At 41.0% G+C, this 18,442-nt stretch overlaps 1 pseudogene; it reads right to left on the bottom strand.

Moving 5' to 3' along the window:
- Positions 1-149: 149 nt before the first annotated feature.
- LOC136676760 (antigen WC1.1-like) overlaps positions 150-18,442 on the bottom strand; it is a 63,326-nt pseudogene continuing 45,033 nt past the window's right edge.

Below are 18,442 nucleotides of genomic sequence, written 5' to 3'. Positions count from 1 at the left end.
ACACACTCTGATTAACACTCACACTAAAAAACAAGTTACAAACTTACTTCTGAGTTGCAATAGAAATAAATACACACAGAAATATTAGTTCATCATTCATAAATTCTTCAAATAAACTAAACCTGGTCAAATCTATTTTATTAATCTAGTCAGGATTTCACACGTTTTTCTGATGACTCTGCAATAGTTGGATGTATCAGCAGGGGCGATGAGGATGAGTACAGGACGACGGTGAAAGACTTTGTTGCATGGTACAAGTTGAACCATCTGCAGCTCAGTGTGACAAAGACAAAAGAACTGGTGGTGGACCTGAGGAGGGACAAGGCACCTGTGTCCCCTGTGTCCATCAGGAGGGTCAGTATAGACACTGTGGAGGACCACAAATACTTGGGAGTGCACACTGACAATAAACTGGACTGGGCTAAGAACACTGACACCCTTTTACGGGCCCTTCAACATCTGCCGGACTATGCTCATGATGTTCTATGAGTGTGTGGAGGTGAGTGCTATCCTATATGCCTTTGAAAGCTGAGGGCAGCAGACGCCAACAGACTTAACAAACTGATTCGTAAGGCCAGTGGTGGTGTGGGTGTGGAGCTGGACTCGCTGGTGGCAGTGTCGGAGAGGAGGATGCTATCTAAGCTACAGGCCATTATGGACAATGGCTTTCACCCACTCTATGACACAGTGATGAAACACTGCAGCACATTCAATGCAAGACTCATTCCACCGAAATGCACTACAGAGCGACACAGGACGTCTTTCCTCCCTCAATGTGTGACACCATGGTTCATCCGTGCAATACTCAATACCACATTATACTGTTCATATGTACAATAACAATATTAGTGTGATTCATTTTTCTTAATGTGTGCAGTAATTCAGAGGTGCAATAATCTATAGAATATATTTTATATTTATTATCACAGCCAATGCCACTTTACTGTATTTTTAAGACTGTAAATGTGTACATATTGGAAATTTCTCTTTTCTCATTTTCTCTCTCTCTTTTTTAATATTATTAGAGAGTTTATTCTTTACATAAACAGTTGCAACGGCAAAAACAGCAATTTCCCTCTGGGATCAATAAAGTATTTCTGAATCTGAATCTGAATAATTCTAATAAAAGTTGTATATATTAATATTTACAAAAATGTTATTGTATCAATACATTATTGTTCTTGTAAATCACGACTAGTTATTAATGTAATATTCTATATTTAATGACTATTATTTTAACTACAGATTGCCTAATAAACTGTCACCTTAGAATCTGCCCTGTCCAGAAGTTTGTAGACACTCTTCTAATGAGTGAAGTCAGCTACTTTAAGGTGGAGCCACTGTGGACACAGGTGTTGAGTTGTTGACACAGTGTGTATAATCTCCACAGAAGAGCAGTGTCTATAGAAGAGGACGCTGTGGAGCAGCTGCACATGAGCGGTCACCAGGCCCAATGCCCAGCGTGGACTAGAGGAGTATGAAGCATTTTCCTCGTTCTCTGAAGTAATGGAGGTCCATCAAATACATTTGAGATGAGTCTGTGATTCAGAACTAAATCAGCCTCTAACTTCACTAACGCTTCTACGTCTGAATGACATCAAATCCTCAAAGAAATGTTCAACTATTTAGTGTAAATCCTTCCCATAAGATAAGAAGCTGTTGGTGCAGCAAAGTCTCTATTAATACCTTAATTTCAGAAGAAACGCAGGATGAGCAGCTGTCCACAAACTTTTGTCCCTGTAGTGAATGTGTGGCTGCACTTCACAGACATTAGAAATCCTCTGGCTCCATCTTGTGGAGAAAACTAATTCCTACAGGGATTGATCCACAGCGCTTCTGTAAGACCTTATTTATCAATGTGAAAATACAGTGTTAAAGTAAATGACTGCCATTAAAACACTGTTAATGTTAAGGGAATAAAGGATTTTATTGAGAATAAACTCCAAATATGTCATTTTAATAGATTTAAAGTTTAAAGTTATTTTGGGTTTAATCCATGACCAGAGGGGCTTTTCCTTAAAGCCTCACAGACATCTTCATCTGAAAGTCCTCCACTGTTCACAGTTATAGTCACATGTTTGTTACTGCTTTGGGTCTGAGGGCAATGTTTCTGATGATGGTCAGTTTATTGGTCACTACATTACAGATGTATTAGGGCCTGGTGTTAAAGCATTGGTGCTTGTGTAAATTGTAATTTATTGTTGTGTTTTAACTTTTACTCCTTACATTGATACACCTTTAAGCTCCTGTTCACATTGGTTTCTGTCAGTAATCTGTTCTCTGCTGATGTACTAGAGATATTATTCAGTACTTACACTAATTTGCATAAATACGATTAAATACGTACTTTCCTGTCGCCGCTAACAACAGAAGACAATCTTCAATAGCTTTGTTTTCACTGTGTTTATAAATATCAGATTGGCCATGTTTGATACTTGGAGCAGTGGCGGATGCTGGTCTTTCAAGGAGGGGAAGCTCAATTTCGGCCTACATCATAAAATGTGTCGGTTTATTTATACGTAAATTCTACCCTCTGTTCCTTTTCAAGAAAATGATCTGTGACCCTGTCGTACCAACAAGGCGTCTTTTTCAGGGACTTGACTAGTGTCCTCTCAATGGCCGGCGGAGCTAGGCTGCTTTAACGGCCTTGGCCCATGTGAAGTGTGTCCGCCTGTGCTCCCACGGATCTTTACACCAAAGGATCGCTGATTCGCTCATTTCGCTCTCAATGAAAAAGGGATTCATTCTCAGACAGATCATCCAATCATCATGCAGAAGCTGAGCGTCCGGGCCAGCCGAGGCCAGCCCACTGCCCCATAGACCCCCAGAGACGCTGAGCGTCCGATGGGCGGGACAAAGCCCAGCATTTATCCAATGACTCGTCTCGTTTCGCTGCACTTCGCTGCTTCCACACCGTTTAAAGCCGCATCTTTACCAGTGATAAGAAGCTGATTCTGAACAAAAGTTGAGCGCGTTGTAGTGCATATTTATTCAATGACATGTACACACAACAGTATATATTTGATCACTTATTTTTTTACATTTTAGGGGAAGCTGAGCTTCCCTTGCAGTCTTGGAGCAATTGCCACTGGCTTGGAGTGATAGGGAAGAATGCACATCAAATGATCTCTTATTAACAGTTAAATGTAGGCTTCAGAATTTAGCTCTCGCTCTCTCTCTCTCTCTCTCTCTCTCTCTCTGAATTACGTTTCAACGTTGTCACAACCAAAAAGTGGGCACACAAAAAAAAAAAATAGGTGTCACAACGTAACCGTGTTTGTTTGGGGTAATCTTACGTGTCCAGTTATAATTACGTTATAATTAAGACGATTTTGGCCTCAAATGCATGCCATAGAACAGCGACGTCATCAGTTCGTCTGGACAAGGAACCACGACTACGTCACTTCTGCTAAAGGAGAACGTCTCGTCCGTCGCCGCGGTGAACACTCCCCCCTCGAGCAGCATCAGCACTCGCTGTGATGCAGGACAGAGCCAAGGCCTCGATCCTTTGCTTCAACTAAACAGATTCGCTGTATCCAGCGGTTGGTGAAACAACTTAACAGTAATCCTCAGATCTCATTTTCAGAGTTGGTGCCTAATTAGTCCATTGATAAAATTCCATTTTAATCACTAGTTAACTTACATTAGAGTTAGATCATATTTAGTCACACATAACGATATTACCTTAATTTTATTATTAATAAGATTCATAAGAGGGGTTTCATCTGCATTGATCCCCATCTATGAGGTTCTAATAATTATGCTATATCGATAAAGTGGTTATTGTTTTTAAATGAAGTATCCTTTATGATTTGAAGTGATTGCGTGTAAAGATTTCGTTGAAGATTCGGAAATTAAACCCACATCCTAGTGGAGAATTGGGGAATTGTAACCAAATTTATGATAAATTATTAGTATTATTTTGCTCTACAAAAGGGGGTTGTTAATAATAATAATAATAATAATAAGAAGAAGAAGAAGAAGAAGAAGGTAGTGTCGCAGTCACAGCTCCAGGGACCTGAAGGTTGTGGGTTTGAGTCCCGCTCCAGGTGACTGTCTGTGAGGAGTTTTGTGTGTTCTCCCTGTGTCTGTGTGGGTTTCCTCTGGGTGCCCCAGTTTCCTCCCACAGTCCAAAAACACACGTTGGTAGGTGGATTGGTGACTCAAAAGTGTCCATAGGTGTGAGTGTGTGTGTGTTGCCCTGTGAAGGACTGGCGCCCCCTCCAGGGTGTGTTCCCACCTTGCACCCAATGATTCCAGGTAGGCTCTGGACCCACGGCGACCCTTAACTGGATAAACGGTTACAGATAATGGATGGATAAATGGATAACAACAACAACAATAATAATAATAATAATAATAATTACAATAATCCATCATTAATAACCACAATTAAGTATAAATGCTCCAAATACTGTTCCCATGCTACAGTTCACTCAAAGTAATATCATTCGGGCTAAAGATAATGTTTTACACAATTCTTAAACAAATGGCACACACATAATATCTACAGATAGCTCCATGTGGAGATGCTGGTGATCCATGATTAAAATGTAATTTTAAACACATAATTACATTTTTTGCTTGTTCCCAGTGAAACCCACATTGGAGCAGGATCAGGACCAATCTGGAATGTAGTGGATTAGAGTCTACACTGAAGAAATGTAGATCATCAGGATGGGGTGAACAGAACTGTGATCTGTGGTGGAAAATTATGCCAGAAATATGAAAGCTGAGTCTCTGAGTCAGCATCAAGTAAAACGACAATTTATTAACATGGGAGAGGACGCTGCGCGCAACACTGTTTTCCTCTCTGCTGACCGTTTCTCGACTAGCACCTCTTATACCTGGAAAGCCCTTTGAAGTTCACCATCTGTTTGCTATTTTACATTTCAATCACCTTTCAATGTATCCTGCTCCCAGTATAACTCCGACTCTTTTACCATTTGTAAACACCTTTCCAGACGTGCTCTGTGCATCCCCCTCTACCCCCTTTGGTCTCAGTTATCTCCCCTCTGTGGTCTGGACAAAAAAGGAATTGATTGAACGGAAGGTGTCGATATGCTGTTATTTGAAACACACACACACACATAAGTCTGCTGTTACACACAGAGAATTAGGAATAAAACAATTTCAGTTTACAAGCATGCGTGGTCATTGCAGATTAAAAATATCTCTATTGATTATGAATCATTTCTATAAACAAATTTCCATCACACAAGTTTCTCTAAAATGTCATGTTTTTGGTCTCGAGTCAACTTCAGACGTTTTTCATTCTTTTCAAAATTAGCATTACCTTCTCTGAGACACAGCTCAACATCAAAAGAAAATGTTGGAATTGGAAAAGGGTCTGGAGGCCATCCTCCAGAATGCTCAGGGGATGACACATCTGAAAATGTTTCTGTACAGGCAAGAGAACTGTTTGATTCTGAACCAGACTGTTCTGTAAATGAAATATGTACAACTGCCTTTTGGGGTAGCTCGTCAATATCCACCAAAGAGATGAAGTTTGGATCCAAGTTTAGCTGCTCCTTCAAAATGCTGATCAAGTCTTCAACAGATGCAGGTGGATAACTGAGTTTTAACTTCCTTACACAGTGTTTTTCAACAACACGAAGTATCATGGCTTGTGGTTCTGTAGCTGCCATTGTTCTGCTAAGACAAAATATAAAGTAATTGCTCATTAGAACCCTAACCCTTTGCATACAGTCTGCATGGCTCTAATGGACCTTATGATTCATAAATGAGCAAAGGGTTAACTTACAAATATGATACACCTAGGTTTCTTGAAATGAGATATGCAAACTACACACAAGGCTTGGGCATAGGGTTCTAAGGGTTAACTGGATATTTGCAATGCTTTACACAATTATAGTGGGAATACAAATACATACTAGGCCTGAACTGAATGTTTTAAACACTATTATACATTCATGAGAACATAAATTGTATGGGCAATAAGCATTTTGAAAGAAATAAAGAAACAGGTACATTTTAATATCAGTTATGTGCTTCAATAGGCTACAGGTGAAAACAGCCTGTTACACCTGTTTACACATAAAAACCTTTGATTTTCAGTTATGAATAAATTCCTTAACTAAATAGTACATTTTTCAAGGTCATTTGGTGTACCACCTCCTGCTGCTTCACGTACCACTAGTGGTACACATACCACAGTTTGAGAACCACTGCTCTAGGCTTTCTCTCACTTTGCTCATGGCAGAGAAACTGCATTTGGCGGTGTGGTCCCCAAATCATGGAAACAGATGATTAAGGCTGCTCCATGAGTAATATTGACTTATTTTTGCTGTTTCAGATTTCTTAAGGTAAAACTAACTCTAAATACGGGAGATGGCTAAAGGCATGAAGGCCAAAAGTGCTACAAAACTAAACTCCACGAGTTACAAATGAGTTTCTGTTGTATCTGGAACACTTATTGAATAAATGCTGATCCATTTTCGCCACTTACAAACAGTAGTTTTTTCCTCAAACATACTGTTCCAACTTAAAAGACGCTGAGCTTTTCCCCCAATTAATGTGATTGGCTGATGAAGTTATGCATCCTCATTATTTGGGTGTTCTTTGCGTTTGCAAAAACAGAAGTGTTTTTCCAAGATTTTGACTATCATCATTTTCTAGCTCTTTTTGTGGCTTGGAAATGATTGCTTGTAAATTGTATTTGTATTGTCCAAGCATTGCATTTTGTAACTTTGTTTTAAAGTTTTCCAGCTAATATGTTTTAAGTATCTGTTAGCTCTTGGTTCAGTTTTATTAATCCATAGATTGAGTAATACATAATCCATACGGTGAGTCTTATTTACTACACAAGAGTCTTGTACCGACACATATTGAGGGCAGAATAGTCAGTCAGCCTTGTGACTGGTCAGAGAAGATGAGGACCAAAAGATTGGACGAAAATTGTGCTGAGTGTTAGGACAAGGATTGGGCAGCCCTGCTGTAGATCATGTAAAGATATTTTCAACAAGTTTCCTGTGCCCTTCATTTAAATCAGTTCCTCCACCCTCCACACTCACATTTATCTGAAATGTCCACAACAAGATCAGACACTCACCTTTTTCGCCTCCACCACCCTGTCCAGCAGTGACCACATCATCATAGCACTTTTCTGTCCACTGCACCAACATGGAGATCAATGAGAACAAGAAGAAACAGAGCTGACATTGGGACTGTGTTGAAGCTTCAGTTAAACATTATTTATCCACATGAAGAAAACATTACTTGTCATAATGTTGGAGCTTGGTCCAGTGGGAACAGCATCATCATAGTTCTCTGTCATGTCTTCTGTCCAAATGTAGAGACAGAGGACATTAAATCAGCCCCAGTATCATCAGTGACTATGTTCATGTTGGAGATTACAGTGTTGTTCCATTACAAGTTGTACCTGTTCCTCCAGGTGAGTTCTGGTCAGCGCTGATGACATCACCATAAATCTCTTTTATTTCGTCTACGCCAACACATACAGACACATTTACAAAACATGTTGTTGTGACTTGTAAAGAGAAATCAGTATAAATCAGTGAAACTCCATCAATTAGCCAAATAGCTCCATAGACCATACAGAAGCACTTTGTAGTTTTAAAATTACAGATTGTAGTCTAAATGCTCTGCATTTTTTGCTTCCAGTGGTCACAGGACACTGTTCTTAGTCCAGCACTATGTCCAGTCCAGAGGCGATTGCTCTAAGACTGCAAGGGAAGCTCAGCTTCCCCTAAAATGTCAAAAAATAAGGGATCAAATATATATTGTTGTGTGTACATGTCATTGAATTAATATGCACTACAATGTGCTCAACATTTGTTCAGAATCAGCTTCTTATCACTGGTAAAGACGCGGCTTTCCTCTCAATCATTCCCGCGGCATCACAGTGCTTTAAACAGTGAGGAACCTGAGCGTCCACAGAGTTCAATAGCGAAGCAGCCAAATGCAGCGAAACGAGTCATTGGATAAATACTGGGCTTTGTTCCGCCCATCGGACGCTCAGCGTCTCTGGGGGTCTATGGGGCAGTGGGCTGGCCTCGGCTGGCCCGGACGCTCAGCTTCTGCATGATGATTGGATGATCTGTCTGAGGCTGAATCCCTTTTTGATTGACAGCGAAATGAGCGAATCAGCGATCCTTTGGTGTAGAGATCCATGGGAGCATTACATTTTCATTCTGTTCTGAGTTGAACCAGACTTTCTTAATCCTCTTAGCGGCATTTTCTTTGTTAAAAACGACTAGCGACAAATCGAGCCTCTATTTCTGGTGGGGTTTTTTGTAGCTGCTTGTGTTTGGAGACTGACTTCTATCACTCTTTCTGACTTCTATCGCAGTTTCTGTCCAGCGGGTGCTGCTGAGCCCCTCCACCATCACAAAGCACTCACAGGCGGACACACTTCACATGGGCCAAGGCCGTTTAAGCAGCCTAGTTCTGCAGGCCATTGAGAGGACACTAGTCAAGTCCCTGAAAAAGACGCCTTGTTGGTACGACAGGGTCACAGATCATTTTCTTGAAAAGGAACAGAGGGTAGAATTTACGTATAAATAAACCGACACATTTTATGATGTAGGCCGAAATTGAGCTTCCCCTCCTTGAAAGACCAGCATCCGCCACTGGTCCAGTCCTAACATGGTATCATGGTTCCAGGTCCTGTTCAAAACCCATTGAGTCTTTTGAGTATTTCCCATCATACACCCAATGGACTCTGTCCCGAATCAGCCAATCAGGAAGAAATTCACCACTCTACATCACCAGAGTACTGTGTGCTCCTGTGTCCCTTTGTACAGACTGTTTGTTCGACCTTGACATGGTGAAATATTGCCCTCGATTATTCAGTGTGTATTTAATACATTCATGATATTTTTTCTCATTTTTGCCTTAGTGCTGAAGTAGGATTATTAATCCTAGAATTTCAGTCTGGGCCAGATCTGTCAGGAGTCAGCCACAAATCAAGATAATAACAGAAACAGGCTTTATCCACATTCAAAACCTTGTGTACACGTCCAGCTCTGAGAATATGGAACCATTATGAAATTAAAGCTCTTCAGAGATGAGACCACCATAAGTCCCCTCTCTGCCAAAACTGACCAATTAATCAATTTATCTGTGATATTTCTCTTACTCAAGAGCAGCTCCTCATCCACATCCTCATATCCTGAACGCTGTTCTTCAGAGAGGATACTCTCTGTTAGAGGAGAGAAGTACAGTCATGAACAGGGGGTTATGGTTGGAAATGTTCACTGTATAATAACCTGCTCCAACAACATCACATTCACCAAGAGAACGTTACAGGCCTGAATCCCCATCCCCTGAGGGGGTATTATTTGCCAACTTCTTCCTCAGTTTTCCATTAATGATCACTCCAAAACAAACACAAACAATATTCTGCTTGTGCCACTACTTATAGTTTACATTTGTTCTTTAATGACTGTTAATATCGATCACGACTTGTTATACTGATTCAGAACTTCAGTCATGTGACCAGCTTGCTTCTCACTCACTCTGTCACTTATTCAATTAATGAATCATTCACTCTCTAATTTAATCTAATATTTGTCCAGTCACTTACTCACACACTCGGGCCACTCATTAATTTATTATTTGCTGTCTTATACACTCATTTATTCACACATATTCATTTGGTCATTCATTCTGTAACTCACTCATTTGTTGTCACTTATTTATTCACTGAGTGACTTCATCATGCAGGCTCTTGTTTATTCCCTCAGCCTATTCATGTTTTGGTCATTAACTTATTCATTTAGACACTAATTTGGCTTTTAATATGTCAATAATTTAGTCATTAATTCACCCAGTTGCTTACTCAGTACTGTACTCTCTTATCACACTGTCATTCATTCATTCATTCATTGTCTGTAACCGCTTGTCCACTCAGGGTCGCAGTGGGTTCAGAGCCCACCGGAATCACTGGGTGCATGGCAGGAACATGCCGTGGAGGGGGTGCCAGTCCTTCACAGTGCAACACACACACATTATGGACACTTTTTGAGTCACCAATCTACCTACCAATGTGTGTCTTTAGGGAGGAATCCGGAGGAAACCCACACGGACATGCAACAGCAAACTCCTCACAGACAGTCACCCGGAGCAGGACTTGAACCCACAACCTCCAGGCTCCTGGAGCTGTGCGACTGCGACACTACCTGCTGCACCACCGTGCAACCCATCACTCACATCACAGCCATGTAATTTGTCATTCACTCACTCATTCAGACATCCTGTCACACTAACTCATTAAATAGAGTAATCGATCTGCGATGTCCACCTACAAACACAACATTTCTTTAACACTCCCGGGCCGCTCTGTGGTGCCTGTCTAACGCTATGGCACTGCTCGGAACTGCTGGTCTTTATTGAAATTATACCGAACAAGATGAAAAAAATCACTGGAGTTACACATAGATCTCAATTTATTATCACACATATCTAAGCACCTGCTACGTCGCAAGCTTTTTACAGGGGTCAGCAGGTAGGCACCTCTCTTTATTCAGTGTTTTGCTTAATTAAACCAATAACACCTCTGGAGATCTCAACAAGTATGTCTTATGTCCCACCCCTCCAAGTTTTTTTTTTAAACAAATTATCAGCCTTTTAACCACATCATCCTCCCTGGTGACTAAGGATGTACCTAGCCCCACAAGCACCTTTAATGCACTCTTAGTGCTACCGGGACTCTATACTCTACCTAAAGAACATACACACCATAGTCCTATATTCCACTGATACGCGTACTGATACTGGACTCCCTGGTGACTGAGGTTATACTAATCCCCACTTGCCCAATTTATGTGTGTTCAGTGAACTTTGTACAGTACATCAAGCACAGAAACTTCAAGGCAGCGGGTGCACTTTTATATATACACACACACACAATATGGTACCCCATTATGCCCTGCTGCCAAACAAGCTTTAGTACACTGCACCACCTCTTGTATCTCAGTTAACTGCGTTAACATCCATTCACAGTCTATAATGCCCACTGGCAGAATTTCTGCTGGCAGCTTCAGTCCTTTTGTGACTTCTTTATTGGAATGCACACTATGAAAAATGCTCTTCTAAATCCTTTCTCCAACCTTCAAACTCCCAGACGTCTCCTTAATGTCCTAAACAAGGTATTAAAAGAATCCCTGAAAATGCTCTAGCCCACTCTGTTGTCCCCTCCTCTTCCTCCTAACCTCTGCTCTTGTCTCATCAACTCACTTCTAACCTCTTCTTACAAAATCATAATACCCTCTTTTTCCTCCTCGGTTCCTTGCTTCCACTGTTTCTTCAGTAACGATGACTCCTTAACTAGTTTGACCATTTCTGCCTGCCATTTTGACTGCTGGTCTAGCATCTGCCACTTGCTCTCCTGCTCCGCAGATAGATGCATCAGAGCCAGTTTGATTACACGTACATTACAGTGTAAACATTTTAGGCAGGTGTGGAAAACATGCTGCAAAATAAGAATGCTTTCAAAAAATAGAAGTGTTAATAATTTGCTTTATCAATTAACAAAATGCAAAGTAAATGAACAAAAGAGCAGACTTTGCCTTCAAAACAGCATCTGTTCTTCTAGGTTCTACAGTTGTACAAACTCAGGGATTTTATAGGATTATAGTCAGATAATCAGTTTGACTAACCAAATATACCAAACAGATGACAACGATCATATATATATAGGTCAAAACACTATCAAGCTAAAACAGAAGCAAGTGTGTAGGAGTCTCAAAAATGCATCATGGCAAGACTGCACAGCAGCAAGACACAATGTAGTTAGTCATACTGCATCAGCAAGGTCTCTCCCCTTGCAAAGTCTTTCAAAAGATTAGGGTTTCAGGATGTGCTGATCTTTTGAAAAAGCACAAAGAAATGGGCAGTGTTGAGGACCTTACATGCAGTGGTTAGCCAAGAAAGCTTGCAGCTGATGAAAAACACATCATGCTTTCTTCCCTTCAAAATCAGAAGATTTCCTGCAATGCCATTAGATCAGAACTAGCAGAAACCTGTGGTACCAGGTGCACCTAACTTCTTTTCAGAGATGTTTGGCCTGAAGTGGTCTTCATAGAAGATATACAGCCAAAAAAGCCACACCTTAAACATGGAAACCAGGGGCCAGTTGTACAAAACACCTTAAGCTTTCCCCTGACACTTACGGGTTAATTTCTCCTTAACTGAGGGATTTATTTAAGGGTGTTGCATAGTATCCCCTAAAAGAATTCCTTACATTAGGAAATGTGATAAAGGATTTTTTATACGGGAGTAAAATCTATTTTATGTTATCGCGACAAAAAAAACAAAAGAAAACAAGAAAAAGACAATCCTGGAGGAATACAATAAAAGCAGACGGGTTAGGGCATTTGAAACTCATTGAATGATGTGGCACACTGTTGACTTGTGGAAATGAACTGCCTCGCCTATTACTGACTGGAAGGATCTCGTAACATAAAATCGGACAGAAATCATTAACTGCATTTCTGAAGGAATAGCACAGCTGCAGAAAGTAGCATGATCCAACTCGATTAAACAAATCATGAATTGACTGCAGATCAAATGTATAATTTAAAATCAACTGCTCATAATTAAGCGTATCCAGTGGGTTCTCCCAGTTGTGGAATACTCTCCTCGAGATATGTTCATTTATTGCAATGAACTCGGCCATGTTGCGGTTAAGACAGTATCAGAGGTACTTTAAGTTGTTTTACTTAGTTTAGTTGCTAAGGTGTTTTGTGCAACGATTTAATAAGGGATTCCTTAAGATTAGGAAAAAACTTTAAATACATAACTGAACATTTTAAGGAAACATCAACGAAAAGTTTTGTGCAACCGGTTTTAATTTAAGGAAAACTTAAATTGGACTTTAGCAGACCGGCCCCAGGTCAAGCAACTCAACTATGCAGAAAAATGGCAGTAGGTGCTCTGGATTGAGGAGTCAATATAAAAATATTGGAATATTTGGTTTTAACAAAAGGCAGTTTGCTGAAGGGCAGGAGAGCAGTACAATAATGAGTGTCTGCAGGCAAGAGTGAAGCATGGAAGGGGTACCTTGCAAATTTGGAGTAACTTTTCAGCAAAGGAGTTGGGGATTAGTTCAGGATTAATGGGTGTGCTCAAAACACTTTGATCAGTCAATCAATCACTAATAGTCACTTGGGAAGTCACTCTTCTCTTACTAAATCTATCGCTCACTCTGTCACTCTGCTTAGGCCACTGATTTATTAGTTCAGTTATGTGGTCTTATTCAAGCACCAACTTACTTGTTCTATCCCTCACTCATTCGTTCACATTTTAATTGACCTGCTTATTCATTCATTCACTCTGTCACAAACAAGCTCACACACTCACAATCCTGTCCCACAAATCTGTCTCTCTATCTCTCTCTCACCAGAAATAGAAGATTTACAGGAATGATGCAGGTTAAACGTAGCTCCTGATTATGTGTTTTTCAGCAGAATTACACAATAACCATAATGTAAATCTTATCTAACTCAATCTGTCACTGAACTAATTTTCTCTTATTGTAAATATACAGAAATAGTGATTTATTACAGAAAAAGAAACACCCCTTTAATCACAGAATCATGGAATGTTTTCCATGATCTCAGATGTAAGTAAATTTTAATGTAAAAAAATTAATTTACTATAGAACTCTCCACATATCACTGACTGCTTTGAGTGGAGGGGATTCTTTTAGTGATGTTTCTGCGGTCAATCTCCTCATAGACTGCCTCAGTCAGAGTCTTACGCCTCCTCTTAGAGAGCACTGTGAGAGACACAGAGAGAAACAGGGAGCCAGGTCAGTAGAAGAGAAGACTGATGACAGATTGAAGGACTAATGGTGTTTAGAGAAAGTACAGAAAGTGGATTGTAGATGATTTCTGAATCTCTCTACCTCTCCTGAGCACTCTGTTCTGATAAAACAGCACAAACAGATGCACTAATGCCAGGAAGAGCAGCGCTCCCAGCACCAGGAGAGACACTGGATAGATGAAGGGAACAACTGGTAGAGGAGGGACTGTCTGAGCAACTGGAAAAAAAAACACAAACATAGAAAAATGAAGTAGAAGACAAACACATTAAGAAATAATTTTCAGTTTAAAGAAGTACTTGTGGTGGTGGTGATGGAGGAGGTTCTTGTGACTGCAGCAGCAGGGGACTCAGATAAATCTGTAAATAGAAATAATAAAAACAATACAATAAATCCAAAAGCACACAGAATAGAAATACACATTGGACAAAGTGAAGTCATACATTACAAGTGCCCACAATTTACCTTTAGCTTTATAATTTCAGAATGTTTTACAGTTCAGCTTGTGGATTATTAACAGTGATGAATGAAGGTGTTTTGACTGATGTCTGAAACTCCAGACTCCAGTGGTCTCTGACCTGCACAGGTGACTCCAGCGTCCTGTCTGTGGGAGCGGTCAGTGTGGTTCTTCAGGGAATGAGGACAGTCCCACAGGTGAATCTCATTCCCTCTACACTTCACTCTGTTCAGCCAGATCAGCCCTTCACCAGCACCAAAGACAGCACTCCCATCAGCCCTCAGCGCCGGCCCACAGCCCAGCTGCCTGCAGATCACCTGAGCGTCCCTGATGTCCCACAGATCATCACTGACAGACCCCCACTTAGAGTTATAATACACCTCCAGTCTCCCAGAGCAGCTTCCCTCTCCTCCACTCAGTCTGAGAGGCAGGTGATCTACAAAACACATGAAGACTGTTGATATAATATATATATAAAATAAATATAATATAATGTATAGTAACATGCTGAAATATATTTTTAGATTCCTACAATCCCAATAAACTTTTGACAGTGTAGGCCAGAGTAAGTGTCTTATAACTAACCTAGAAAATCCACATTAGCAGACTATCTTATGTAAAACAATTACATGAAGGGCCTAACCTGAGCAGCCCTTCTGGAGGCGAGATGAAGAGCATTTCTGTCGAGGGTGTGACTGGCTTGGATCTTCTGTAAGAAAAAAAAAGGTAAACACCTAGATCCCATGTCTGTCTATCAGAAGATTTACTTTATGAATTCATGACAACATTTATCTAAAATTGACTGCCAATCAGTAACAGCACTATAATCTGTAGAGAGAAACAACCTACCTGAGCAGGTGATGAGAGCCACCTCATTGCGATTATTATACCTTTTCTGACCCCAGGGTGAAGATGGACAGTGCCCCAGGGTGGGGTCATGTTTCCTACATTTCACTTCATCCAGCCAGTAAAGAGCTGATTCCACTCTCGCTGTGCCCCAGGATACACTGCCAGTTCCTCCACAGTTTAGCTCTCGACAGATCACACTGGGTGTTTCTTCAGACATGTGATTTACACACACATTACGCCAGGTCCCATTGTAAGAACACTTCCAGATTCCCCACACAGCCCTCAGTGAGTCTTATCTCCTTATACTCTGTTGGGAGGAAAATGAATAAACACATTGCTACATAAAGTTACTTTTAGTTTTACCTAGTATAACAGTATGCCGCTCCATCACTCCAGAGAACACAGTTCTACTGCTCCACAACTCAATGCTGGATGGATTTTAACCCTCCAGGTGCTGCCTAATATTGAATTTGTAGAGCTTAAGCTCATGTGCACCTGCTCCATATCCCCAAATTAATTTCATACTTTTCTACACACGCACATCTGAAACAGCCATGTTCACATTGGACAAAATACATAATGGCTGAATTCACTAATTATACGGTGTCTTCAAACATGTGATCATCGGCCATGACACTATAATCACCTCCTTATTAGGTGTCTAGTAAAAATAGCACTTGGCTGGTCTAGTAAAAATACATAGTGAATGTTCATAACATTCTCCAGTGATGCATAACATTTAAGTATTATCAGCTTCAGAACCAAATGTCAGTTAAGTATGGCACAGAATCTTACCTGAACACACTACCCCTACATCCTCTTCATGTCCACATTCACCCCCTTCACTCAGCTGATATCAGCAGTTCCACAGGGACATCTCATTCCCCTCACACTGCACCTCATTCAGCCATATGGGTCCAGTTCCAGGCCTAAACCGGGCTGGTACCGGGGCACTGAGGGCCTCTCCACACTGCAGATGTCTGCACACCACCTGCGCATCCTTAATATCCCACAAGTCACCACACATTGTCCCCCATGAGCCGCTGTGAAAGACCTCCAGCCTTCCTGCACACGCTCCTCCAGAACCCACCAGTCTGATGGCTAGATCACAAACCAAAACACACACATAACAAATTCAATACATCACTTCATCCCAAAACATGATGGCCTTATTTATTCCTCTGGTTGTGAGAATTATGTTAAGGTTAATTTGTGTTGTAGCCGTATAGATCAGGCAACACTGGAGATTAAAATGTATTAATCAGAGCAGTGGTGTAACACGTACCAGAGCAGGTGATAGATAGCTGTTCTCTGGAGCTGCAGTTTACTACTTCTGCACTGCTGCAGTTCCCCAGATGAGCTTCACTCCCAGAGCAGCTGAAACCCCTCACACACGTGTGTGTGTGTTCAGGACTGGATGAAGAGGAGGGGGAGAAGTTAAGCACAGAGCCACAGCCCAGCTGTCTGCAGACCACAGAGGCCTCAGACACACTCCAGGAGTCCAGCAGAACTCTCCTCCAGTCCTGACTGAAGTACACCTCCACCTCCCCCTCACACTCCCTCCCTCCAGACAACCGCACTCGCCCCTCATGAAGAGCCAGAGAAGAGTCTGGAGAGGAGAATGATGAGTTAAATAAAGCATTAACATAGATTTACATTATACTATATATTAGTCTAAGAGGATATGAACAGTTTTAGATCTCACTCGTGCAGATGACTCCAGCGTCCTGTTTATGAGAGCATGCAACTCGACTCCATGATGAAATGGGACATTGTGACAGGTGTGTTTCGTTTCCCTGACAATCAAACACATCAGCCCAGATCTGGTCACTCCCCTCCCCAAACCAGTCTGACCCCAACACAGCCACAGCACTCCCACACTTCAGCTGACCACAGAGGACACTGGCAGCTCTCATATCCCAGCTTCCATCACACACTGTGCCCCACTCACTGAGATACTGGAGCTCCACTCGACCAGAACACGAGTCCCAGCCCTTCTCCAGACGAGCTTCTGTGTGACCTGAATGAACATCATATTACAGGAATTAGCTCAGATAAGTGCAGACCACTGCTCACAGAGTGTGACAAGTAGAGAAGTGAACTTTTAAAATAGAGTTTAAATATTTATACTTTACCAGAACACACCAGTCCCACATCATTATCATGAGTGCAGTTGTGTCTGAGTGAAGATGATAGTGGGCAGGAGTAAATCCGAGGTTCATTTCCTCTACAGTGAAGCTCCTCTGACCACATCTGGACCTCCCTTTGGCCAAAAGCAGCTGCTCCCAGCACCTCCACAGGACGTCCACAGCCCAGCTCTCTACACACAACCTCTGCATCTTTCTGATCAAAGTCAGCATCACAGACTGTGCCCCATGTGTTCCCATGAAGCACCTCCACTCTCCCAGAGCACAGGTGAGGACCATCATTGAGTCTGGACTTTCTGTGAGCTGTGTGTATTTCAGTTACATTCATTATGTGAAATTCACCAAATACACATCATTGTTTATTTTAAGTTTACTAGGGAACATAAAGCAGTGTGTTCTTTGTAGGTGTTCAGCATTTGTGCTCACTTATAGAATAAAATATAAACTATATGATATATGACAGTGGTGCCCAACATTTTGTATATGATTACTTGCGTTTGTGTGTTTATGTAACTTTGTGTAGTTTTATTTTTATTTTTTATTTAATAGTTAATACACTTCATATACTAAAGTTTATGAATGTGATACAAATATAATATGGAATTCTACATAAAATCATGTAGTGGTGTGTTTCCTGCCTCAAGACAAATATAAGTTTAAAAAATGTGGGGCATGTGGTCAGCGGTATTTCAGTTGGACTTCTTAATTGTAATGGACCTAAAGGGGGCCCTTACGTGAATTAAGCTAAAAAGTGGTGAGAGTGAAATATTCCCTCATCTCTAATTTTTTAATATATTTTTTTTTAAAAATGAAGAAATGTGTCAAGAGTGAAAAGCTTACAAATCAGTGAGACTATCTGGAATAAATTAATAAAATATTCCAGGGAAGACATCCATGAAATCTACTTTGATGTAAGAGCGGCTGAATAACGTCACATACATCCAAACACTGGTACACTCCAGGCCAAATTGAATCACTAATTTAATTCATGGAAGTATTACATGCTATTAGGCATGTTTCAGTCATGGGTGAACAGTTTGAGACTCGGACTCGAGACAATCTTAAGTCGCTCAAACAGTGACTTCAGGCTCGACTTGAGGCTCGCCTTCAAATGACGACATGGACTCGAGATATGGGACTCGTGAACAATCTCTGTGTAATGTAATTTATTATTATTATTAC

Source organism: Hoplias malabaricus, chromosome 2 (assembly GCF_029633855.1).
Source record: "Hoplias malabaricus isolate fHopMal1 chromosome 2, fHopMal1.hap1, whole genome shotgun sequence".
NCBI lineage: Eukaryota > Metazoa > Chordata > Actinopteri > Characiformes > Erythrinidae > Hoplias > Hoplias malabaricus.
The sequence above is the reverse complement of the archived record's forward strand: the minus strand, read 5'-3'. Positions and strand labels throughout refer to the sequence as shown.